The sequence below is a fragment of the Anastrepha ludens genome, chromosome 6 (genome assembly GCF_028408465.1).
Source record: "Anastrepha ludens isolate Willacy chromosome 6, idAnaLude1.1, whole genome shotgun sequence".
Taxonomy (NCBI): domain Eukaryota; kingdom Metazoa; phylum Arthropoda; class Insecta; order Diptera; family Tephritidae; genus Anastrepha; species Anastrepha ludens.
In genome coordinates this window covers 121,302,343-121,329,611 of record NC_071502.1, presented here as the reverse complement: position 1 = coordinate 121,329,611, position 27,269 = coordinate 121,302,343, and the positions used below count along the sequence as shown (strand labels likewise).

The 27,269-nt window shown below is 37.5% G+C and overlaps 1 protein-coding gene across 8 annotated transcripts in view; it reads right to left on the bottom strand.

Annotated features, from left to right (window-relative positions):
• The window catches only part of LOC128868305 (probable serine/threonine-protein kinase nek3), a 339,477-nt gene that overhangs the window by 222,213 nt on the left and 89,995 nt on the right, over nucleotides 1-27,269 (bottom strand). Inside the window, exons 1-2 of one of the 8 annotated variants that reach the window (XM_054110225.1) lie at nucleotides 2,946-3,003; nucleotides 825-1,037 (exon numbers count right to left, since the gene is read on the bottom strand). The exons of 3 other annotated variants lie outside the window; for them this stretch is intronic. The gene's annotated coding sequence lies outside the window, so the exon portion shown is untranslated. Of the gene's footprint in view, nucleotides 1-824; nucleotides 3,006-8,754; nucleotides 9,299-12,827; nucleotides 12,996-27,269 lie in introns of those variants that run through there. 4 more of the 8 variants (XM_054110226.1, XM_054110231.1, XM_054110229.1 and 1 more) reach the window with 4 other exon arrangements.

The window sequence follows — 27,269 nt, the reverse complement described above, 5'->3', positions numbered from 1 at the left end:
TAGCCACCTGAAACTTGCACTTATTATACAAAATTACAAAAGCTACAAAACTGTATACCCGGATTTTACATGAAGATCCTAAGTAAAAAGTTGGACATTTTGATAGGAATTTGCCGAAATTTTATGAATTTTATAACTAGTCTGAGACTAGGTTTTTTTTGTAGTAGAACCAGTAAAAAAACTATTGAAATAAATAAATAAATAGTCAAAACTTTTTAAATATCCCCTTATGAAAATAGTTCAATTAGAAATACATTTCAGAAGCAAAAAATGCCTGCCGAGCTGCATACATTTTTAAGAAGATTATTTTTTAAATTTAAAATGAAAGTCATTTTTTCGATTTATGCTCAACTAAGTAATATAAATTGAATAGAGCAACAACAAAATTTGTTTTTTTATAAGTCCAATACCGATTGAATACAATAGATATTAACTAAGAATACGAAGGAAGCCACTTTTATCACCAAACAAAAAACACCAAAGCTTCGCTACTTTTATTAACATTATCAACTTCACAGCTGATATTTTTTATCACTAGCTTTCAGGCTAGAAAAAAGTCTCGGAAGACACTTAGAAGTACAGCCGCATAAATCTGCACTTGATTATGATGATCTCTAATTTAAAATTTGGTGAACTAGACCTCCAAATAGCAGGCTCAAATTTCTTCTCTCTTTATTTACGTTATTTCGAAATTGCAAAAAAAACTTTTTGAAAAGTCTATTTTTGAGAGCCAAATAAATTTGTGTCTCAAATAAGTTTTCCTATTTCAATAAGTTTAACTCCTTTAACATTTTTGCAACTTTTGCACTCCATAAAAAATTTACCTCGTTTACTTCGTACAGCGAAATTCTAACACCTCCGCCGTTCACACCCTGCAGCTATTGCACGTTGATTCCTTATGTCTGACTGCGCTGAGCGTTGCGGCTAAACTGCGTGCCACTGACAAAGTGTAAAAAAATACCGTTCATATGAAGCGCTTCGCAAGACGCGGTGTTGCAGCAGCAGCAGCACCGGTCACGTTGCACTAACTTCTGCAACTGTATGAAAATTTTTTATGGCAATTGCACTTTCAAGTCCTTTTTTGTTTGTGAGCGCTGCCAGACGCGAAAAAGCAGACAGGCGGTCACTTGAGTCAGACTCTGTGGCAGTCAGTCAGTCAGCTGTGCGCTGAGACACAAATACCAGCACGAAAACACTCGTATGCACACATACACGCTCACACATATATGCCTGCATGCATTTCACATTATGTAATTTGCATGTAGCGAGACGTCGGCGCTTAGAAAGTTACGAGAAATACACAGGAGGAGGAAGTAAATGAAGCAGTTATTTTCACATACGATTCTTTTGCAAACACGCACACACACAGATGCATATGAATAATAGCCTAAAATTACCTCTCGTCTTTTACTCTATTATTTTTTCTTCACCTTTTTTATTAGTTTTTATTTGTGACTGCTGCGAGAAAATTCACGATTACTACTTTGCACTCACACACACACGCACGCGCGTATACGAATACTTTTGGCTGTGGCACGCACCAGCAACAAAAATCCGGTCGATAGGTCAAAACGCAGATATACAACTACATCAACAGCGCCAACAGCAGCTGCAGACCAGCAGCACCAACAACACACGCGACAACAACAAAGACACACAGCAGGAAAATGCGCTCCGACTGGCCTGCAGAGGCTGACAGAGCCCCTTTTGAACTCTTTTACCGCGCGACTACACACACACACATACATACAAGCGAACTGCAGATGCGTCGAGAATTTAACTAAGGCACCATCAGCGCTGTTTAAGCCACCAGCAGCAACCAGTCATGGAGCCAAGGAGCCATCAAAATGGCAATAAACTGGTCACTTCACCACAAAGCTTTGGCCCCTCAAACAGTGTTAATTTAATCCACTAGCCAGCCACATTATTCCAAACTTACTCTACGCTTTTTCGGCGAAAAATCGTTAGCCAGCTGACACTGCTGACAAGCGAGCATTCAAGAATAAAAACAAAACACGCGAGCGATGAAGAATGACAATGGCAGGGGCAGGGGCAGGGACGTTCGGCGCTACTACAGAAAAGAGGCACAACAACAAACGCCTGCAAGCGAAAGGCAAAACGAAAAACAGCAACCAACAACAAGAACAATTGCATACTTTTAGCGTAGAAATGAGTAAAGGCTGAGTAGGAGCTGAGACCACGTGAAAAATGCCGGAAACAAAATCGATTAGCAAAGCAGCAAAGGCATTTGTTGGTACGCTGGGTGGTATGAGCAACCACAACTGCACAGAGGCCCTTTGCGATTACGCCTAAGGGGCTTGTATGTGTGTGCGTGCGTGTGTGTTCGCTCTCGCATGTTGTTTGTACGAGCAAAACGAGTAGCGCATATAGAAAAGTGGCAGGTCACTGGGAATATATGTTGCAAGTACATAGCTGGTGAGTAAGTGACAAGATAGCAAGAATAAATGTCACCTACATACGTACGTGCATAAGTATCTACTGAATGTAGGCCTATCATTATTGGAAACTTGAGGGGCTTAGCGAACACCTCTAACGACACTTTTCAGCCGCCTAACCGCTATGCACGCAACACTTTCGAGACAAACGAACACACACTAACTTCCAAGCAACTTCCGCTTCCGACTTCCGCTTGCGGTCCATATGAGCTCCATAGAAATCCCGTTTTCGTATATAAATTCACAATAAAATGTTTGTACAAATGTGTGCGTGAAAATTGTGTCACTACTGCCAACAACTTTATTCCCTTTTTTTCTTTGCTCTGGAGGCACGGCGAGTAGAAGCGCAGCTTCAACGAAAATCCTTTCTAAAATGTACAAATGCCTTTACACTCTCGAATTCGAGTAAATTTTTCTTCATTTACATATATGAACAATTATCTGGCACCGTTAAGTAAGCTTTAGCAAAATTTTCACAATTTTTCCTACTTTATAAAATCGGTTAGCATGGAAAATTCACGTAACACACCACCGAACGACAACGACGACAAAATTGATTTGTGTGTCACGAAATAATACAAGTGTCAAAAAATATTTTTGTGTGTGCAACTGCGACTGGCATCCTCCGACACTATTGTTGCTCTTTTCCTATGCGCTCTCACATTTACCAGTCGCCAACAATTCACTCGCATTTAGTTATGTTGCTACTGCCGCTGTTGGTGCTGCTTTCGAAACCTCCTCAGAACTCAGGTGTGCTTTTGTAAAGAAAAACAATGCCGCCATGCATACATGCATACAAATATTCAACTTATGCAGTATTCGTGAGAGCGAATACATAACAAGGCATTGGAGAGGAAGTTTACTGAGAGCGTGTGGCGCGTGAAAGTCACACTACCTAAGGCTCAAGGCGGAAACGCGGAAAAGCGAGCATGAAAATGTCTTAAGCAGGAACAGCGAAAGAGAGCGATGGAGAGAGAGAGAGGAAGATATAGAGAGAGAAAAAGAGTACTACAATTATGAGCAGAAAGTTTAACTAACTGTCAAAATAACACGCTGACCGGCAAAGAATAGTGGCGTGTAGATAAAAAGCAGCGAACAATAGCTTTGCAAATAACGGGAGGTACAAGAAGCTAGATTCCTTAAACATATTCAATGGTAAAGAATTTAAGTAATTAATCATCCAATTTCGTTTTTGAATAACTTTTCTACTAAATCAATAAAAACATAATTGCAAGCAGCTTCTATCGGTGGCACGCGGTCAACGGCATGAAAATATTATTTTCACAGATGAGAAATATTTCACTGTTGAAGAAGTTTTTAAGAAGAAAACCGACAAAATCTATGATAAAACGTCTGAAGACGCAAAAACTGTTTTTCCAAGGGTTCAGCGTGGCCATCATCTAGCCTTCGCAATAGATTGGTGGGGAGTGTTACATCTCTGCATTTCTGCGAGAAAGGAGTTAAAACCGGGGCAAAAGTGGAGCAGGAGGATCTCTAAGGGTGTCTTAGAAAGTATAGTGAAGCAGTGGAGCATTACTGTCTTCAATGGAAAAACATAAGCCAGAAGCCACCCAGCAGTGGCTAAAAAATAATATTCCTGGGTTCAAAGCCGCAGAAGATTGGCTGTCTGAAAGTCCACATCTGAATCCAGTAGACTAAAGTTTGTGGTCAGAATTGGAGAACATGGCCTGTCGAAGATCTCAAGAAATTTAGAGGGTCCCAAAAAACTTTGGTTCGAGCAGCGAAGTCAATAACCATGGAAGCCGGGCGTGCTGCAATAGCTGAATGGCCTAATCGTTTAAGGCTCGTATAAAAGAAAACGGTGAACACTTCAAATGGAAATTTATAATTTTTATTAATAGATATTTACATGAGTAAACAAAACTAATTTCATTAAAAAGGTATACTAATTTCATATCTAGAACGGATTTAACTTGTAACAGAACTTTTGGCAGGACTTAGTATATGAAGGAGCTTTCTTTATGGAATGTGGGTTAGGATGTTGATTATATATTGGGTGTTTTGCAGAGCTCCTCCTCCTATTTGTGGTGTGCGCCTTGATTTTGTTCCACAAGGTTTCAAGCCGACTCCGAACGGCAGATATTTTTATGAGGAGCTTTTTCATGGCAGAAATACACTCGGAGGTTTACCATTGCCTCCCGAGGGGCGACCGCTATTAGAAAAATGTTTTTTCTTAATTTTGGTATTTCACCGAGATTCGAACCTACGCTCTCTCTGTGAATTCCGAATGGTAGTCACGCACCAACTCATTCGGCTACGGCGGCCGCTGCTGGTTATAGTGTCTCAAATAATTTCAGTCGATGGCTTAGCTGTGTTTTTTTTTGTTTTAGAAACCAATCTGGCTATATGGATTACAGGTGTGGGGAACGGCTAAAAAAACTCATATAGAAAAAATCCAACGACAGCAATCAAAGATAGGTACACGAAAAATGATGACATCCACAGGACTTTTAATATAGCAAGAGTAGACGAAGAAATCAAAAAGATAACAACACGGCACTTTGAAAAAATACACACACACAGTAATGCAGAAATCAACAAACTTCTTGAAAGGGAAAGAAACGGGAAAAGGCGTTTAAAGAGAACCCGACCAAGCGACCTACTATGATAAATGCTAAAAAACCATAAATATGTAAAAAAAACAAAAATAATTAAAAATAGTTGTAAAATGTAATCATGTAAAGTGAAACTTGTATTGTATTATTGTATATTATTTAATTGCTATTATTTCGTTTATTTTAATTTTATCGCTTTTTGACACTGGCCATTAAGCGATGTATATAAATCCTGACCAAATTGTTGAACAACATACTTAATGTCAAAGAACAGACGTATAAATTAAATGGGGAATAAAAACAAAAAAAAAAAAAAAAAAGAAAAGAACAAGGGCTGTATATTTATGCGTCATTAAACCTCACTAATAACCCAACAGAAGTTGTAAGGCTGAGCTGTTAATAAAAGTGGATGTTCAAGAATTCGAGTGGAATCCTTTTCTATCGCCTTCAAATATATATACTCGTGGGAGAGCATATAAAGTATAATCAATAAATATACCGAAGCTTCTCGCTTAACTTTATCTGCCTTTGATACCATTCGAGTAGGCTATATAGACTTAAATCATGTTTACCCCTCTAACATTTTTATGGATAAGGATAAGGTTGAGAGCTCTACTATTTTTATCAAATAATCAGTAGAATTGAAAACACTTTACTTATTTCCCCTAACTAACCAGCAAAACTGAAGCTTCTACCCGAGCGAAAATTCATGAAGCCAAACCTTTAATACACCGGCTTATTTTCCATAAGAAACAACAACAAAAGAAAGCAAATTAAGCGACTCACTATTCCAAAAAGCACATATGTAATAGCATATTTAAGGCAGCCCAGAAAGGAGCATAAAAATATTTTGCCGTACATGAAAAAGGCATAAAAATACTTTACCTGCCCGAAACGTGCGCCAAACCTAAGGAGCGTAAAATCCAGGAATAGACATATTATTCCACTACTTAAAAACACATATTTTAGTAAGTAAGTGGTGGTTGACTTTCTGGTTAGTCATTGTAATTTAAGAACTTTAATAACGCCAACTCTACAACGGCCCACACAAACTGAGCGCCCTTCGTAGCATGCGGGTGGAATATAGGAAAAGGGGTGAGGTTTTTTAAATGTTGAATGGTTTAGTGAAAGCGGCAATGGACGATTAGATCGCTGGACACTGTTCACCAAAGAAGAGACAGTTCAAGGAAAATGTCAGTCGAAGTTGGTAGTAGGCTAAAATATACATAGTGAAATAAATATTTACGATACCCTTTAGGAAAATTTACACTACACAGTTTTTATAAATTTTTGTAACCACACTCTCTAGATATATAGCAATTGGTGGATTTTATGCATAATAGATATGGCAATACCTCTGATTTGGGTTTTAATTTAAAAAATAAACCGATCGTATTCAACTTGGCAATTAAATCTGTTTGCCCTAGTTGGCTAGTTTTCACTACAGCCTAGTTGAACTATGCTTATATATATATACGTACATATATAGCATTTTTAGTATGTATGTAGATATGTATGCACGTACAAGTAGATGAATATAGGAAGCTCACCGATAGACTTACTGTCTTCCAGGAACAGGTCGCACTGGCTGTGTGCTCAGTGCATATGTATGCGTGTGCATTGAGCATTAGTTACGTGGACTGTTGTGTTGCTGGTATTAAGCTGTTTTTGTAAGGTAAAAATAAACGAGTGAAAGGAAGGGTGATTTGAATATGTTTTGGGTGCTCATTTTTCACGCTTGCTTTGAGGGTGAAATATGTTTTTTTTTTTTTAGTTTTTTGTTATCTAAATTGTTGCTGCAACTGCCTGTGGCATATTAGCGTATGGTTTTGACGTTATTACGACTATCACAATTTATAGCAATTAACTTTTTTCAACATAAAAGTGTTGCACGAAACGTGCAACATATTACACTTTGAGAGGTTTGAAGCTAATTTAGGTATTGAGTTTTCGGAAAAGCATGAACAGGAAATAGTAAACAGATACAGTTGGCTGTCGATAACTAGAACTAATGATTATAAAATAAGTTTTAAATTTTTTTGACTACGTTTTAGAATTAACAAAGGAGGCTCAAAATTAATTTTTTTTTTTTTTTTATTCAGGGAAAGTAATGCATTTTTAAATTCTTAAACCTAAAGTTAGATTTTCTTTATATTAACACCACTAAAAAAAGCCGCTTATTATTTTATTCAAAAAGCGGGAGTAATATTGTGCGTAAAATTTTACAATTTATATTTTTTTTTTTTTTTTTTCTTTTATTATTATTTTCCAAAAAGTTTATGCGTAACCTATGTCAGGATTATATCATCAGATATAGCCAGAAATGGTCACCCAGGTATTAGAAAAACGTATTTTTGTAAAAAATGTTTAGTATATTTTATGCTTGTACTTTTCATTAAAACTTGTTTGCATTTTGCTGTTGTGTTTGTTTAAAAAGAAATATTTTAAAAGCATTTGTAATGTTCAAGTGGGATTTTTTTATATTTTATACTTATACTTTTTATTTTGTATATTTTAATTATATTTATACTTTTTGCAAAAAACTACAATAGTTTGTGTTTTTTTTTTATATTTTATACTTTTTTGTATTAAAATTGTATGGAGTTTTATTTGTTTTATAATTTTTTATAAAAATTGTTTGTAATTTGTTTTATATTTTATAGGTTTTTGTATAAAAATGGCTTGTATTATTATATACTTTTTTGCATGTAAATTTGTTGAGTGAGTTTTTTTGTTTTATTGTATTTTGTATAACGATTGCTTGTATTTTTTCATATTTTGTACTTTTTTATAAAACAGTATTGTTTTTTTTTTATATTTTATACCTTTTTATAAAAACTGTTCGCACTGTTTTGTAATATATTATACTTTTCTGTATAAACATTTTTGTATTTTTTTATATTTTCTACTTTTTTATAAAAATTATTTGTGTTTTTTAATATTTTACACCTTTTTATAAAAATTGTTTGTGTTTTTTATATTTTATATTTTTTGTACAAAAGAATGTTGTATTCTTTTTATATTTTATAATATACTTTTTGTATAAAACTTTAAAAAGCTAAACCGGGTTTTTTAATTTCTCATTTGAAAATATGAAAATTTATTAATTTATTTTATCAGGTCGAGCTACTCTCCCAATTTGCGGTGTGCGATTGGTAAAAGGTTGCTTATGAAAAGCTTTTTCATGACAGAAATATACTCGGAAGCTCGACACTATCTGCCAAATGCCTTTAAAAAAAGTTTTCTATAATTTGATATTTCAAGCCCATAAATATTTGATTTGATATTTCCTACAAGGGCCAGTCGATTGCACAATTGCTTGGAATTAATTCAGTTTGATATTTTTGTCCTTGAGTGACTTTTTTGATAAATAAAAATTTTCAGTTAAAATTTTAAAACTATAACTATTATAAGATTTTTTCTTTAATTGTAAGTCTACGGTTTCATCAGCACTCGACGCTCATCATTTTTAATTATTTCTATTGTTGTCAAAACTGAAGGCATGCAATTTATATATATAGGTATTTAAAGTTTATGAAAATTTGCAAACTAAAAACACAAAACTTAAAAAAACGTAAAAAAATTCACCCCCTTCACTTGTTCCTTGTGAAAAAGTCAAGCCTTCCACGACAAAAACATATTTCGAAGCAAATAATAATAATAATAATAAAATAATAATAATAGCATCTAATTTCATTTCACTAGCATTGTGGCACATTCACCTTAACAGTTTAACCACTTCACCGAGCAACTTATGCTTCACGCCGACACGCTTCTTCACTTCACCTCACCTCGCTGCACTCTACACTACACTTTGCACTGCTTTTTATTATCTTTTCCATCCGTTGTGGTTCACTTTTTCTTTGCACACTTTTCTTTCGTTGTTGTGTTTTTTTTTTCTCCGTCAATACAAGTATTGTAGTTATTGTTGTTGCATTTATATGTGGTTATATTTATTTTTTAATTTATTGACTTGTTTGCTTATTTGATATTTCTTGCCCTGTCTCAGGCCCGACGCTACACGGCTCACGGCGATTCCGGGCTATGTTGAGGTGCAACGGTGCTGGTGCTACGGTGCTTCCACATTCGTTGTGGCAGCCGCAATACTACTCGCACTAGTAATAGCGTTTCTCAATCGCTTGTATTCCGTACTAAGTTCATAATACGTTCTTTGGTGGCGGTGGTGGTGCTTATGGTGGCGTGTGGTTGTTGTTGAACAACGCCAGCGGTGTTCCACAGATTGTTCGGAGTGTGTGAACCCAACTAAATGCGATACGAAACTGAGGCGCAGGCGAAAAGCGCACAACGTGTAGTCAGTCGAAGTCAGTCGTCGTTGCTTTGCCCTGGCCTGGCCTAACCACCAGCGCTTGGCAGCACGGCAGCATGGCAGCGAGACTCAAGTGTGCGGCGTGTGTGGCGTGTGTGGAGTAACGCAGTCGCAATGCGAGCCAAAGACAGTGTAAACACGAGTGACAGCAGTAGGCGATGTGGTCGTGGTGTAGCTGCGTTTACTGCAACCGCGTCGCATGCAGAAATGGTTCGGCAAAAACAACGACGACACCAGCTAATAACAGCGGCGGCTACTGGAAGCGCATAGACTGGCAACGGGCAAAATTTTCATCGTTGTTGTCGTCGGCGGCGTCGCTATGGCAATGCGACAGCTACGCCAACAGTAGCGACTGCGCTAAGACAGTGGTGCAAATTGATGGTGTGAACTCGTCTCCAAAAGTTTTTCAGATAGAAAGAAGAAAATGTCTGCTGGATCGAAATTTTTAATTTCTAAATTAGCTTTTTTGCTAATAGTTCATTTATTGTGAATATTATTCTTAAACCCCATTCAACGTCAAACTTACGCTTTTTCAATGATTAAATTGACTAGTTTTCTCTTACGAGCTTCTGATATTTTAACTTATGGTTTGTCTGTATATAAGAGTAAATGCCTTTCGTTAGCATTTCTAGCATAAGAAATGCGAAAAAAATTTCATCCGTAATGTTTATAAGAGGCATCCTACTAGAGCTAATACTTTTCAATTGCCCTACTGTTCCATTCTCCTTATCGCAAGACTAATTTTAATCGTAATGAACCGCTTACACGTTGCATAATGCAGTCAAACTAATTTTGAGAAAATGTACACATATTTTCTAACTCACGGGAGGCTTTTAAGCCAATACCTAATCTGGAGATACACTTTTGGAATTGTGACTATTGTCCACCGTTTTAGACATAGTATTAGTAATCTATTTGATAAATTTCATACTTATTTTTTTCCTTCAACCAAGCTGAATGGAAATTGTGTTCCTTCTTAGAATGAATTTTTTAGTTTTCAATCTATTAGCTTTCTATTTGCCAGTATTGGTCGTTTCTGATCTAGTGTCTGCTCTAATTTGGTCCGTGACAGTGGAAGTCTGAGTTGAGTGTTTGGCCATATAGCTTATAGTGAATGGCTCCCTTCCAATCCCACCCAATACATAGTAAAATCGCATTTGCCATTAATGTAGACTTGACGTTAGTTTGGACCTGCTCGTCGCACTCTTTCTCGGTTATTGCCCTCCTATGTGGTTAGTTTTCCAATATCCGTCCTTATTGCATCTTCTTGACGACAGCTTTTTTCAAATTATTCCCAAATGATTATCTGACTAATCTTCAGTTCCTGTGCAATAAAATAGAAGTTCTTCTTCCGCTCAACATACATTTGCAAGCATATGTTATCTCGTATAAGAAGGAATTAAAAACGTAGGCCATTCTCCATTTTGCGAAGAAGACATTCCAATAGGAAACACTGTTCTCAGCCGCAGCCACTGCCCTCGGCTACGGAAACGGCTCCGACGCCGACGTGCCAGCGCTGCCTGCCGCTATACTGGAACTCATAATATAACATAAAACCGCAAATGAAATGCAAATAAAAACAGCATAATAACAACAACAGAAACAATGAAATAAATGCACCCACCCAACAACCAAAGCACAAGAAACCACAAAGCTTTGCATTACAAACAAAAAACGTGAGTAAAGCTGCGGCAATGTCAGCATTAGTATGTAGGTGATAGTAGTAGGGGCGGTTGGAGTAGTGATGGAGTAGTAGTAAAGCAATAAGTAGTGGAAAGCAGCGGCAGTATTGCGGTGGTGACTGTTTGAATACACACAGAGCTCCGCAAACACTCACAAATTATTAAGGAAGGAGTAACAATGTGGCGAATTGGAGCTGAGTGCCAGTAGCCCAAGGCAGAGCAGCGATGCCCGAGTGTGTGTGCCACTGTTCCGATTTCGCAGCGCCGTAACTCATCATTCGCAATCTGAATGACTGTGGCAAACTGGAGCAACGCTTTCATGCAAACAAAAGCAAAATCAAATACAATGCAGCGAAGAAGGCAACGGCGACATATCCGGCGAGTGGCCGACCACAATTCGTTGCTGCCACAGAGCGGCTTAAGGCAATTTTGTTTTTACGACTGCCATAAGCGCCTACGGAATGTGTTGCTGCCACCGATACAGCCACTGTCACCGTCACCGCCACCGCCACCAAGCCATGGAGGGTTTTGCCAAGTTGAGCGAAAATGCTGTGAAGTGCCTGCAGGAAAAAAGTAACGATTTGTGAAACCACTTTTTGTGCATATTTTCATATGAGTGTTTACTCATTCCTACAATTTTTTCCTTGAGAGTTGTGTGTCACTATCGCTGCTCTCCATGCATAAATTATGTGGCATAAACAAAACAAAAATGAATTCATATAAGAAAAACCCAACAAAATTGGTTTCGCATACAAGGACGCGTTCACAGCCAAACCGGCAGCCAATTGTGTTGCACGACCCAGCTACCCACAAAGTTCGCCAAACAACTGGCCAACCAGCTACACAGTCACACCGGTCAGTGCAGGTTTTCTATGCCACGCAAAGGCGTTCGTGTGGCACATGTGGCAAGCGTTGTGCTATAAATATTTTTACAAGAAAGTGCATATAACATGAATGTACCTGACCGTGTGGCATGCCGCATGCATGCCTCTTGATGTGTTATGCCACTGCGCATATAGGCAGGTAGTAGGCAAGTTTTTTGCGCGCCTGGCAGCTTCCTTGCTAACTAACTGGCTGACTGGTTGAGCGTTTCACTAGCTGCCGAATGCCCTCAAGGGGTTGATGTTGCAAATTGAGTCATTTTTTTCTTGTGTGTGGCCCATTGTGGAATTGTTATGTTAGACCGTGGCAATAGGATGGCACCATATTTCGCTACATCTTGTTTGAATTTGCATCTCCTTGTAATTGGAACGAGTAGTGGTGGTGGAAAAGGAAATCGTAAGTGGTTGCTGAAATTATGATATCAGCTACTGCAGTGACATTTTGTGGCGAATGCAATGGAAAATTATGAAATTAGATGTTTTGAGGTTATGTGATACATACAGAAATCGAAAGGATGTGGACTAAAGGCGGTGTACAGGTATAATTAATGAAAGGAAAAATCAAGAAAATTTTATTTAAGTCATACTTTCAAACTAGACTAAAGAAGATAATTGAGGATTAGGATCCCGAATTTTTGAGATATCACGTTATTGATAACTTGGACCTGTACAGCCTATGATATAGATTTCTTGACACTACCTCATAGGATAAATCTGTCCCGTGCTATGGAAGTGAGAATTGAGTTATGCTATTGTATAAATTTCAAGCTCAGTTCGACTTGCTTCTTCAAACCTAATCAAGGAGGTCGACGTGTTGTTATGAAGCCGATTTTAAGGATCTGTCAACAATCTTACTAGGAGTCTTGAGTCTTCTCTCTCAAGAAATATAGTAACATTTTTCTTACCTTAGTTTACCATGGATTTTGATACTCTGCAGCCTTGCTTTCGCTTCCATGACTTGTCTTATTGCCGCTACCTGTCCAGTTCATGTATTTGTTTGATAACTTGTACAGGTATTGGTGTTTCCGCATTGAGAGTAATGTATTTGAGCTTCTAATATTGGAAGCATCTATGTTTGTAAATTTCTTTTAATATTCACAATTTATAACTACCCAGCATTAAATTCTACATTCTTAGTTCGGCCAAAGCCGGAAATTCACTTAAATTTCTTCGGACACCTGGTGTAAGTTGTAAGTAAACCCTACTATTAATTGTGACTGGCTTGGAGCCTAGCGACTGCAAAGAAGATGGCGTCTAGCTCCACACATAATCACAAAGAGATTTTGTATAGGTATGAGAAGACGGCATCCGCCGCACCCAAATAAGTTGGTGCATGACTACCATTCGGAAGTGCCCACGCCCGAAACCCCATGCATGAAACATCAAATGATAGAAAAAGTTGTTTCTAAAAGCGGGTTTTTCTGTCATGAAAAAGCTCCTCATAAAAAACCATCTACCATTCAGAGTCGGCTTAAAATTGTCCACAAAAGGAGGAACAGCATCAATTCCCACATCAGAAATAAGAGGAGGGGCTCGGCCAAACATCTAAAAAGAGTGTAAGTTAAGTATATCTGGCTGATCTGAATAGATCTCACATAGACCACAGATGCCACAGGGTATAAGCGCCAAGTCGATATCTAAAGACTTTTAGTCGGTTGCAATTATCAATATGTCACTTTAATATCAAACAAAAAAACAAACTCAAATCAGTTGACTGAGATTTATTTATATTTAGTTGCTTTCTATTCTTTATAGTTTTACCATTCTAAGCGAATATTTTCCTGTACTAGCCATTGTACTTACATATCACGAGCTGTGCTAAAAAATTTCGGTGATTTTGGAAAATATCTATGAAAGGGCATAAGAGCTCAGGTCATACCGAAGCGCGCCTTGGGCAGAGGTGGTTCGAGGATTGGTTTATAATATTTGAGAGAGATTACTTTGATGAATAAAGAACTATTTTTCGAGAAAACTAAATAGTCAACATACTCTTTGTACACACCTCGTATTTCACTAGTGATTTATTATTCGTGTATTTGGCTCAACCGAGGTTATCATACCTTCCCTATTTGGTCAATACAAGTCTGCCCGAATAATGAGGCCTGCAATTGTTTGCATTATTTTGTATTTTTTTTTTCATTATTGCTGTGCTGTCTACAATTACACATTTAGAAAAAAGAAAATTCGTTCCTCACCTGGAGGAAATTTTTTTTTCGTTGCATTCTAAAAAAACTTGTTCTTCACAGTAATTTTTTCGTATTTCCTACATAATGAAATGACTTGGGCCCCAACGAAAATCAGCTACTTCCTAATTCTCACTCACCTTTCACACATCTCTAACATCTGAGTGATTTGGATTTCATTACAAAATCATTTCATTTTCTCTTCTAATGCTTTCTGCCATTTTTACTCAGCAACAGCCACCCAGTTAAGGGTTGATTTCAGCGCTGCTACGTTCGCTGCCAGCGTCTCTGCCAATATTAACGCAATTCGCTCTCTGAAGAGTACATCTCTGTCGCTAATAAATTCTCTCGCATGCGAAAAATTGATAAACTATGGTTGCAACAACATGTTGATAATGCAGTTGCACGCTGCATGCCCGTTGCAGCAACCTCAATGTTGCGTGCAATAACAGTTACAACATGCAGTGGCAACACGTGCGCTGTGAAATTGTGTTTGAGTTCTTTGCAACTGGAATTACGCTCAAACTTTCACCTTGTAACTTCTTCATTGCGGTCGGTTGCTGGTTGAGTATGACTTGGATAGGCCATAGTTGCATAAGAAACTGTAATTCTCTATTAATACAATGCCACTCAAACTTTTTGTATTATCATTTATAAATTCTAAATCGATATTTTCTAAGTTACATTTGAAAAAAATTACATTTTGAATTTTTACGAGTCACTGTTTCGAAATTTAGAAAACACAAATTCAATATCAAAAACCAAATGATTCAAACTGCTTAGGACGAAAGGATTTGCTATCAAAAAAGGTGTTTTAAGCCAAATTTTTATAATAGAGCCAAATGGTAATCGGACGACATAGCGGAATCAGATATTTTGCTCTAAAAAAATCTGATCAATCAATCGCTTTTTGATAATTTAAGTTGCAAAGCATTCCTAACCTAATGTACAAGATGGCGCAAAATTAATCATCCGCTTTTAGTTAATCGCTTTGCTAAGCTCAGAAAAAATCGATTAGGTGGTTACCGCGCCAATTCAGTTCAATCCACTCCAAATTTCGAGGCCAATAAAGATCTAACCAGAAAAGCTGTGCGTGCTTAGCGCTTAAATTCAGGTTGATTTGCACAGATAATAACTGTAAATTTTCAAAATCGAGTTTTTACACTTTTAACTTTTTCTATTAATAAGCAAATAAATTCGAAGTAAATTTCAGAGGTGCAAGCTACAAATGGATTTTAGAAATCTGAGAAAACAGCTTTCAGCATTCTATAACCTCAATTCAAGACAGATATGCAATTTTACACTATAGAACAACGCGTTAAAACTACTGAAATTTATTACGAAATTTGTTGATTTAATTTAAGAACAGCATATCGCAAAATTCATGTTTTTTTTTGTGGAAATAATCGTGCGAATGAGTCGACAATTCAAAGGTTGTTGGAAAAGTTTCAAGAATCTGCTTCCGTCGAGGATACAAAAACGACTGACAGACCAATAACTGGGCGTTAGAAAATTGCTGCTGTAGCGCAATGTTTTGCTAAACAATCTTCAACATCAATGTCCGATAGCTCGACCTTCTCAACAGTTAGGCATTCATGAATCGACTGTAAGGCAGAGTTTACTTGTTAAGAACCGTATTTTGAAGACAAGTACTGGAACCTAAACTAATAGTAATTTTTACATTTTTTATTCTAAAACAATATCTAGGCGCGTCGCCCTAAAATCCCTTTATTTACTTTTATTTACTTCACTTTTACCTTTAAGAGGGGAAACCAGTTTAGACTTATCAAAAAATCGACTTTTTTTAATTGCATAAATTGGTGATCACAACTGGCCACCAAGATCTTGTGATGTAACACCTTGTGACTTTTGGGCCACGGGAAAGAGAAGGGTACGCCAACAGCCCAGGGTCGATTCAAGACCTCAAAGATGGAATTCGTGAGGCTATCGAGGACATAGGGCAGCCACTTTGCAATTCGGTTATGGAAAATTTCATGAAAAGGATATTGTCCTGTAAGCGTGGTCGTGGTGGTCATTTATATATATATATAATTGGCGCGTACACCCTTTTTCGGGTGTTTGGTCGAACTCCTCCTCCTATTTGCGGCGTGTGTCTTGATGTTGTTCCACAAATGGAGGGACCTACAGTTTCAAGCCGACTCCGAACGGCAAATATTTTTATGAGGAGCTTTTTTATGGTAGAAATATTGTACAATCGGAGGTTTGCCATTGCCTGTCGATGGGCGACCGCTATTAGAAAAATCTTTTTCTTAATTTTGGTATTTCGCCGAGATTCGAACCGATGTTCTCTCTGTGAATTGCGAATGGTAGTCACGCACGAACCCATTCGGCTACGGCGGTCATTTGCTGGATGTTATTTTCCACTATTAACGGCATACCTTCCTCCTTATAATGAAATAAACCCATTTTTCTTTGAATATCAAAATAACACCTCTTATTGGAAATCCCTAAAGCTTCAAAGTACATACTTTGTAAGGATCTGGGCCTACATCCTTAGATAAAAATAACCTGAAAAAAGTGAAGAAGTACTTACAAGACGTAAGAGGAAGAGCCAATCATTGGAAATACGGAAGCTGCGATTAAGCTCCGTATAAGCTATGTTGTGCCTCCGGTGAAAGCTCCTTTATAGTTCTAGGAATTAAAATTTTTTTATTTTTTAGTACACCAATTAGAAAGGCAACATATGCGCTGGCGTCGCTTAATTAATTTGAAGCCTGAAAACCCCCCAAATAGAGTTTTACCAAACATCGAATTTTATATTATTTTACGAGCACAATTTTCTATGAAATCTTAGCACGTCAAGCCGATTTATTGCACGCCATGTGTACCCACCTAGGCTAGGAATTCGTTGCAATATTAACACTTGATCATTATCTATACGGCATAGCACAGATGGAGCGCTTATTTTACATACCTTTGTTCGTAAAGGGTCTACCAATTGTAGCAACGCGATGTTACGGTGGCATAAAATAAGCTGTGTGTGAGGTGTTAATGAAATTCCGTTTTTATTTGACGGGTACATGCACGAGTATGCCATTTTGCATGGGATAAGACAACGTTCAAGTGATCCGCCGCAACCTCGCACTGTGGCACGTTCGGTAGCAGATATTTCTACAATATTGAAGCCAAAATTTGTGAATGAGAACACTTTAAATAACAATATTGATGGTTTTAGAAAAAATTCTAGTACGGGAATTGAAAATAGAACTTTTTCAGCCCAAATTTAAAGTTACATCCATCTCCCTATTTGCATACCCTTTGTGCAACGCATATGTATGTGTGATGGCACTCTTGTTGATCTGCATGTAACCGCAACCAATATAGAATCAACTGTGAAATATCTGTTGCTATTAAAAAGCAATAAATTAACGCTTTTTAACGATAAAATTCAACATGGAACAATTTAGCCACATGTCGAAGAAATATGAAAATTAACAAAATACGCACACAAAAAATCGAACTATTTGTAAAAAAACAAAAAACCGATGAAACTATAAAAATTCAAGAAAAGAAATTCGAAAAATTCCGAAAACAATGCTTAACTTATCGAATGTTCATCGCACATGCTGGATATGGACATGGCTGTTGATGGCGATTGGATTATTTGTAGCGCCAGCGCGCGCGCTCATTTATCACTTGTTGGCTATTTCTAGGCGCTGCAGCGCGAGACAGATGCATTAATTTTTAACACTTACGAGCTGGCAGGCAGCAATGTAGTCTTAATGGTGTGAACATGCACGAAAAAGTGCATGCATGCATGTGTGTGTGTGTGTGTATGTGTGTGCTGAGTATGCACAGGACGCAACAAATTGCAAGGAGACGAAGGCAGGCGATCAACAGCAAACGAGTTGATGAAATGATGCTAAGGCGATTTATTTGTTGTTGTTTTTGTTTTGTTGTCTTATAAAAATACTTGCATTGAGTTCTCTGCATTTTATTTTTCAACTTAGTGTTTTGAACTTACATATTTAAATTTATTTTTTCTGCTGAGCGCCACCCGCGCTCATCTGTTCTTTACTGCTTGCAAAAGCGAACATGCAACATTTACAAATTACAAATTGCATGCAAATCCAGCTGAGATAGCGAAATCTGCGCATTTGCGATAAAAGCAAAAGTGAAACACCTTTTTTGTTTTTTTCTTGATACTTTTCTTTTTTTTGTTGCATGCAAGGACGAAGTACGCACATTGCGTGGTGCTAAATCGCAAAGCTGCAAAACCAATGAATTTTATTTTTCGCAAATGAATATAAATACATATTCTTGTATTTAGTTATGTGTGTGAGTGTGTTTATATGTAGGTTCTCAAAAGAATGTCCCTATGTATATGTGAGTGTGTAGAGTCTCTTATATAAAGACAGCCGTTGCATGGCAGCTGTTGTCCATTTCGATCCACGCATTCGGTCGGTCACCCGCTCGTGGGCCCTCTCTCTTTGCCTCTGCCTCTGCCGGCCATTGAGTCTGACAAAAATTGCGCAGCGGGTGGCATTTTAAATAACAAAGCATTCGATGCGTTGCTGATATGCCGCAAATGCTGATTGTATGCGCTGGCGCATGCCTACAAACGCACCGGCACATACGCGCCCATACTCACACACTCACACATACATATGTGCATGTATAGGCGCGTATTTAGGCAAGAGGCCGCCTTCGCTTGGGTGTTAATAAAGGCTGCTCAAAATCTACTTAGTGCAGTGCTATTTGTGGCTTATTTAGTTGTTGCTTTTTTGTAATTTTTTGTAAAACCTTTTCTGAAATAGCTTGCAGCTATCACTATCATAGCTTTTGATCAAATTGCCGATCAGGTTGCTCAGCTATGCGACATGCGTTTCTTAAACCAGTATGTGAGATTACCTTACATATTAGGCTTCTCCTGCTGCTTCTTCTTATTCGACGCGCCTCATTAGTCCTATGGCCTGTTGAAAAATTCATTTTAATACCAACGTAAAATACCACAATAAATAAATGACAATTATGAATTGTTTAGCACACAGGCAACTAACTACCACATAGCCCACGCATGTGTGCGTGTGTGTGGTGATGTTTGCGCTTGCGCAGCCAGCAAATTGCCTTTGAAAAGTTATTGTGAGCGTGCGCGAAAAATTTGCAGTAAAAAGGTTCGAAAATTAAAAAAAAAAACAAATACTTTAAGTAGGTTTTTTAATAAATGGAAATATACTCGTATACTTTTTATAAATATTTTTGCTATGTAAATTGCCCGCCGTTTCCCGTCAAATCACAGTAGTTTTGCTATTACAGCACTTAGTTGTTTTTCAAGGTTTTTTTTAAATTTTTTAATATTTTAATATTTTTCATTCATTTTTAATATTTTCTTAGCACTATTTAGTGCCGACTAGTCCTGCTTGTCTGCCTGCCAAGAGCCCCACGTACATTGGCCTATCATAGCACACAAAACATACACTCACATGTACATTAAGGTGGCCCGCAAGGAACTTTAAACTTTTTCCAAATTCGATTACATTTTAAGACCTCTGCCAATACAAAAAATTCTCGCCATACACAAAAAACAAAAACAATGCCGATGCCACTTTTCCATTGGAATAATAAAATTTATTAAATATATTTTAAGAGTGCCTACAAAATATTTCGGAAATTATTATTAATTAAATTAAATTTACGTAAGGCAAACTTCGAGTTTTTTTTATCAAAAATAACAGATTTAAAATTTTTTTTATTTAAAAAAAAATCACCTGAGATTACTTAAGCCTAAAAATTGTATCAATGGAGTCCAAAAAGGCACTTGGCGGTACTTTCAAATCGGTCCAGCTCACGTAAATCTCAATATTTTTTCGAAATATTTTGTCGGCAGCCTTAAAATATATAATAAATTTTATTCTTCGAATGGAAAAATGGTATCGAATTTGTTTTTATGTTTTGCGTGTGTTGCGCCCTAATGTGCATAAATAGTATTTTCCTGCTGTTGGTACTTTACCGTGCATTCTTTACTAGCTTGTTGTTCACCAGTAAGTAGTTAGCCAGCCATTCGTTCACTAAATAACACCCAGCTAACCAACTCTCCGCTCACACACCTCTTGCGTCTGCATAAAGACACTGCTGTTACTCTTCTATTCCACTGTCCGCTCAGCTCAATCGTGCTGGTGGTGGTGACTGGCTCATTAATTTGTTGTTTATCGCACCTTGTTAAAAAGGCATGAATATGAATATAAAAATGTCAGTTGAGTTTGCATTTTATTTTTCTGAATTGAAGTGGCAGTGCAGTGAGGCAGTTAGACTGCGCAGACGCACACACACAACATTCCAGGCGCAGGCATTTCCATTTTCCGCAAGCGCCTAACTCACTCATGCGCTTTTGTTGTAGTCTGTTTGTAAATGTATATTTTATATTTGCGCTTAATGCGTTAAATTGTGTTTTTGTAATTTTTCTCTTTTTTTTATTTCATTTAGTTTTATCCACCTTTTCTTAATACTTTCAATTGGGTTTTATTTCTCTTTATTATTTAAGTCACTTCGCTTATGTTTAGTAGTAGTAAAATTTTAATCGCTTTTATGCCTTGTCAGTACAAATTTGCAACGTCAGCTTATTGGCTCCTCTTCGAAATTGTCAGGGCTGTGTGTGTGGCTAATGAAAATATCAATAAAGGCTTTGTAAATGGTTTGCTAAAGTGAATGCTTAGGCGTCGAAGTGTAATTTAAAAAGATGTTGCCTTCTTGACAAAGAAGATAGGCGATACCTGAGTGCAAGGACTAGACACTTTGAAGAAAAAGTTAAAGTTTTTAAACTACCGAAACCGATTACTAATATTTTACTGCATTCTAAATGCTTTTGTAAATATACGAAAAATTAAGTGAAAATGGGAGGTGATAGCTGACGCAATTTATTTTTAAATAACATTAAGTCTTTGGTTTCTGAAATGGATTTGGAGAGTGTGAGGAGAAACCAAATAAAATTTGCCTTCCAAATTAGACTTCTTTAATATTTTTTTTTCTTTCAACACCTTAAGAGTTGGTAATTCAAATGAGACCATCCGCAAAGGTACTATCTAGAATTAATTTTTAATTTTCGCTAAATCATCGTAAACAGCTCAGAAGCACTGGATCGTAAAGCTGAGATCAGCCGAACTGGATCACAAAAATATCATTTCTTGCCCGAAACCTAACGTAAAAGTTATTTGTTTATTGTATGCGAGTATTCACTTGCTCCTCTTCTTACACAAAACAGTTGACAACGCAAAATAACCACAGTGGAGAGTATGCAGAAGGTGTGGCCGACACCACACCATTGACCGGCTCTCCCCGATTTTCGAGAAATCTGCTGAGTTGCTGGCATAATAAAGGATGTGGTAGCGGACTTGTTTACTACAGATATCGAGAAAACTGGGATTAAGTCGGTACTATGCAAAAAAGCAACGCATCCACTGCCAATATTACTTCCGTCTGAACAACGACTAACCCCACTTTAAACATTTTTTTCACATTTCAATGTCTCTCAGTAGTAAGTCCCCTATGATGTAACAGCTAAAGTTGCTCTCACAATTTCAATTCGGATGTTCAACCCTGGTAGTGATAGATTACCTTTGCAATTTAACGGGTTTTACGAACTAGCCCGCGGACGCCGTAGGCTAAGAGAGTTTTTGTCTGGCTGAGGCCTTTGTTGGGAACATGAAATGACAAAAAATAAAAAATAGTTTTACAAAAAAGAGTAAATTTTCGGGAGGCAACAGCAAACCTTTAAATGCATCCTAAAAATGTTCACTTAAAAACCCTTCTGGTATTCTTATTTTCAAACAAGATAAGCGCACACCACAAATACCGGCCAACCATATTGACTTATTACAGCAAATTCCATCAAGACTATGCTCGAGTTCACTAAGAATCAACTTAATCTTCATTCACTTGAAGGAAGTGGAATTGAGCAAATATAATCAAAAATGTATAGTATTAGTTAGGAAATGGGTTGGAACGGCATTTCATCGTTGGCTGAGTATAAGGCTTGAAATATCATTTTGGCTTTCCATCACTCACAATATTCGCTTGATTTCGCATTGTGTGATACTTACGTTTTCTTAAAAATGTTTCGCGTAAAAAAAGACTTTTATGGACGTAAAATCCATTCCTGACCGACTATCTGAAACATTCTTTCGACGTGCATGTATTTTTAGACTTTGAAAATTTTTATAATAAATCATGAGGGCACAATTTTGAATAAATGTTATGTTAAAAAAGCCTCTTTTCAACTTATTTTCCATGTAACATAACAGTATAACAGTAAAAGTTTGAGCCACTTCATCTTTATATTAAATGAGGTGTCCTTTGCCAAGTTTTCACCCTTTTGCATATTCTTATGGTAAATTTGCATAGGAAACTATGTGACCCTTACATTTTAGATCTATGATTTGTTCAGCAGTTATGTGTAAAAAGTAACGGGGAACATTTTTGCGGAATATTTCAACCCTCTAAGTGCTCAATTGGTGTGACTTTTTAGTCTCTTTTGCGAGGAAGTGCCAAATACTTATAACAGAGGCATATAGTAGTTTAACACGTTCACGCCGGCGCTGTTATTCATGGTCTTCGCCCATAGACGGCAATGTTTACATCTTTTCGCTCTATCGGGAGCGATTGCTGGTCATAAAACGAAATTTTTTCGTAGGGGTAGTCGTTTATGGCATCTCATCTCATAGGTACCGTCTAATAAAGTACCATTGTTGATACGAGCTGCCAGATGACGCCATCTTGTGCGGTGCACCGGTGGTACGCGCCGCCCCATGAAGCAGACTTGTGCGGGCCACCAGTGGTACGCACCGGCGTGAACGTGTTAAAACAAACCACAAAAATAATTGTCATTAAATTCTACTATAAGTCCCTAAACACATCAAAGCTCTAAATTCCACTTGAACATCTGAAATAAGTCAAAACGGAAAATGTGGGAAAATATAGGGTGGGCCATGTAAAATTTGCTTTTTGAATCGGCAATAAAAAAAAAAAACTAATCAATATTTTTTCAAACTTTATTTTTTATTTTGAAGATTGAAGATTGTCATTTATGAATCAAAAATAATATCGTTCAAATAACTGCCACGACACGCTTCACAGTAGGCCATTCGATCAACCCAATTTTTAAGCACATTTTCGATTGTTTGGGCTCCAATTTCATAAATGGCAACTTGGATTTCGTGTTTTAAAGCATCAATCGTCTCTGGATAATTCGCATAGCATTTGTCCTTAACGGCTGCCTACAAAAAATAGTCCAACGGGCTTAAATCACAGCTCCGAGGCGTCCAATTGATATCGGAATTTCGGCTGATTATTCGGTTTTCAAAAACGGTAGCCAAAAGTTCGAGTGTAACTTTGGCAGTGTGACAAGTTGCACCGTCGTTGTTGAAACCAAATATCGTCCATGTCATCCTCTTCAATTTTTGGAAACAAAAACTCGTTGAGCATGTCACAGTAACGCTCGCCATTTACTGTAACCGCGGCTCCTCGCTCATTTTCGAAAAAAAATGGCCCGATGATGCCGCCAGACCAAAAACCGCACCAAACAGTGACTCGTTGTGGATGCATTTGCTTCTCTAGAGTAACGTGTGGATTTGCTGAGAACCAAATCCGACAATTTTGCTTATTGACGTATCCACCGATGTGAAAATCAGAAAAGAAGAAGAAGACTCACCACTTTGGAAATAGGTTTTCAGTATTTCCCAATTTTGTTCAAACGTATTGCGTCCCATTTCGTAAATGTCAAACCTTTAAGTAAATTATGAACTCATTTGACATGTCATTTGTGTTACCATTCTCAAAAAAATAGGTGGTTCAAAAAGCAAACGCTGTATGGTCCACCCTGTGTATTGAAATTTGACAAAACAATTTTTTTCAATACGCACCAACGAAATTATCTGTAAATAGCACTGGTATAGGACGAGACATGCACAGCATAGCAATAGCTAAAGTATGCTTAGGCACCAGCTGTTACACTGCCCAGCATTTTTTAAATTATAACTTCAGTAGTTCTAGTCTTTGTACTGCGTTATTCCCTTCGTAGGGGGATATTACGGATCAAAAGTTCAGGGATTTATGAAACGTCGCGAATCAGTGCATCATAAGTGGTGACTTAAGCCCATTGCTTCCATACAGTCTTTTGTAACACTCACGACCAGTAGTAGCCTACGTGAGTTCAGTGTTAAATCGCTAAGTGAACCTCAGCTCAAACACTTATCAATAGCGGGAGCATTTTCCCACATTTTGTTAAGATATAAAAGTATTAATTTAGGTACATGTTGAAACCGTTAAAATCAGCTTATTGTCAAATCAAATATGGGGAAATCCCGAGCGCTTAAATTAATTCAACCGGAAAACTGTTCACGCGCATAAGTCAGGCTTAAATTCTTGAAAGGTGACCAATAATGCATGAAAATAAACTATGAAAAAGTTGGAAGTGAAAGCATTTATGCTCTCAGCTATAGTATTTAAGATGAGCTTATGAGCCACAGATTTAAAGATCTAACAAAAGCATTCAGAAAATATTACAAATAAAAACAAAATAAAAAAGTGTGCATCTAGAGGACAAGCGCCACTATTAATGCAGTAAAAAAAAAACCAATCACAGATAAAAGGCTGGCCAAATAAAGCGAATGATAAAGAGTAACGAAGAAGAAACAAGCGGTAGAAAAAGCAAATAAATAATGAAAAAGTAATAATTATTGAAAAACACTTCAGAAAATGGGAAAAATATACGCATGCATAGCGTATTGAATGAGCTGACGACAAATGGACTACAAAGGCCTCGAGGGAGGAAAGCAATCTACAGTTGTGTATTGCAGAACAGCAGTAGGCGTCGGCAGCGGTGTGTGTGGAAAATCGAAAATCATACTTGACCTCAACTGGAATGTAAATAAATAAAAGCTCTTGAGATTGCAGCTTACAAACAAAGATGCATACGCATTTACATACATACACATGTATGTACAGAGGTATATCCCTTACATAGGCAAAGACAAATGCACAAATACAGCAGGAAGAGAAAATCAGTCAGCAGCAGCCAGGCAGTTGTTAGAGCAGCAATTGGCAGTGAAGGCAGTGGTCAACAGCCATCAGGCGATATCAAGCAGAACAATGCGTAGCAGGGATAGAGGCAATGACAATTGACTGAACATTCATGCCAACAACAAGGAAAGTGCGAGTGTGTGCATGGGCGTATGTATGTATTTGTATGTTCAGAAAGTCGCAGCGTTGCGGCACTTTGCATCTTCTTTTGTTTTCTTTGCTACGATTTTTATTTTTTTCACGCTTTTTTTACTATTTCTCCTTTTGATTTTTTTGCTTTTTTTCTTATTGCAGGATTTTTTTTTTGCTGTACGCCACAGTTCAATCTCAGCGCTTTTTTCAAGCAATCAATTATGTCTGTTTGGTCGCCTGTTTGATTGCGTGCGTCCGACTGTCGAACTCTGTTGCTGCTGCTCGTTCATCCATAGGTCTGCTTTGATCATTGTTCCCAGACACATTGGGCTGTTGATGGCGCTAGCTGGCGTTGCTTGCTTGGCGTCTCCTGTCTGCAGTTCAGCCACACAAACATACACTTCAGTTATACTGGCAGTGGTTCTGCTCACACACCGACATCAAATGCTATGCTGTGTCTGTCCAGGGCGACAATTTCCCATTAAAATTTTCATTATTTTCATTTAAATGATGAAAAGCATAAAGCCTGTATTAAAATAATACATTTTTGCCTTTATTCAACATTTTACCCAGACTTTAGTTTTGCCAATATGTTATTAAATTTCCATTCGATCAGTTAAAATGTCCTTCATTCCATTGTCCATTCATTGAGTCCTTAACCTTTGCTGATGTTCAATGTCACTGATACTGACACTGACACTGAATGTTGACATTTCTCCCCTTAGAGCTTTTACACCTGCGGCACTACAGAGTATTGTGTTGCTCTTACACAGGCGCACCTACACCATCGTATCCTCAGTCATATCAGGGGTAAACGATATTCCACCGTCTAAAGCACTTTGGCGCCGCGCATTGAACTTCAACTCCAATTTCAACTCCAACAATAATTTGTTGCTGGTCGCGGCTTTGTCCAGCCCCTTTTGCATTTATTTACGATAGTTCATTTCTATATTTGTTTTCTATAGTTGCTAGCCAATTATTTCACTCACTTTACTCGAATTTTTTCTCTTTTTTGCTTCTCTTATTTTCTCTACTTCGTCTACCGCTCTAGTAAATTAATCTAGACTTAATTACTTTTTCATATGAATGGGTTCTTTTTTATTTTATTTTTTGTTTCTTTGTTTCTTGTATTTCTCTTGTAAAAGACCCCTTGATTGGGTAAAGTCCATTTACTCAGAATTCCATTACTTCGAAAGAATATTGTGGTGATCCGGCCAGGCGTTGGCGTCTACCTGTCCAAGCTATGTACGTAGACGTACTCGAACAAAGTATAATTTGCTTGCTGAGGTGCGCGCATGCGTAACTTTTGCAATTAGTGGCATTGCCAATACTTCATACCCTATTCCCGTGCAACCGATTAAGTTGAGAGTTCCATTTCTGTTGATTTTGTTTGCGCACTGAAAATGTTGTAAATTGTTAATAAAGCTGCCGCATACAAGTGGAAGCTTGTAAATACTATGTAACCTAGTCCACCTTCAAGATGGATACATACATATTGTATATTTATATATTTTATAATTCACTAAATTTTTTCATAGAAGGAATATTTTTTCACATGGACCTGGCACCTGGCACTCCTCAAGTAGCACTAAAGCGCCGTTTTGATACCATTATGAGACATCCAACAGGCATAATGGAGACGATTGATTGGATTTAGGTTGGCGCACTGGCTGTCGAAGAAAGGAGCTCTCAATGACCTTAGTCTTCTAACTGCCAAACCCGAACGTTTACAGAGAAAATCCCCACAGCTTCTGCCAAGGGGGATTAAATTTTAACCCTACTTTTCCGAGTGTGTGCCGATCGTCCAGTGACCGATAAACCCAGTTACGAGTTTGGAAATTGAATGGCGGGAATCCAAAGAACTTTCTGAGTCCTTCGTATATCGTACCAAAGGGTTTTCGAAATAGCACATGAAGTAATGGAGCTCCATCTTTTCTGCGCCTTCCTGAGAGATAATTTGCACAGTTCCCCTTTAACAACTGTGAAGAGGATACCGAT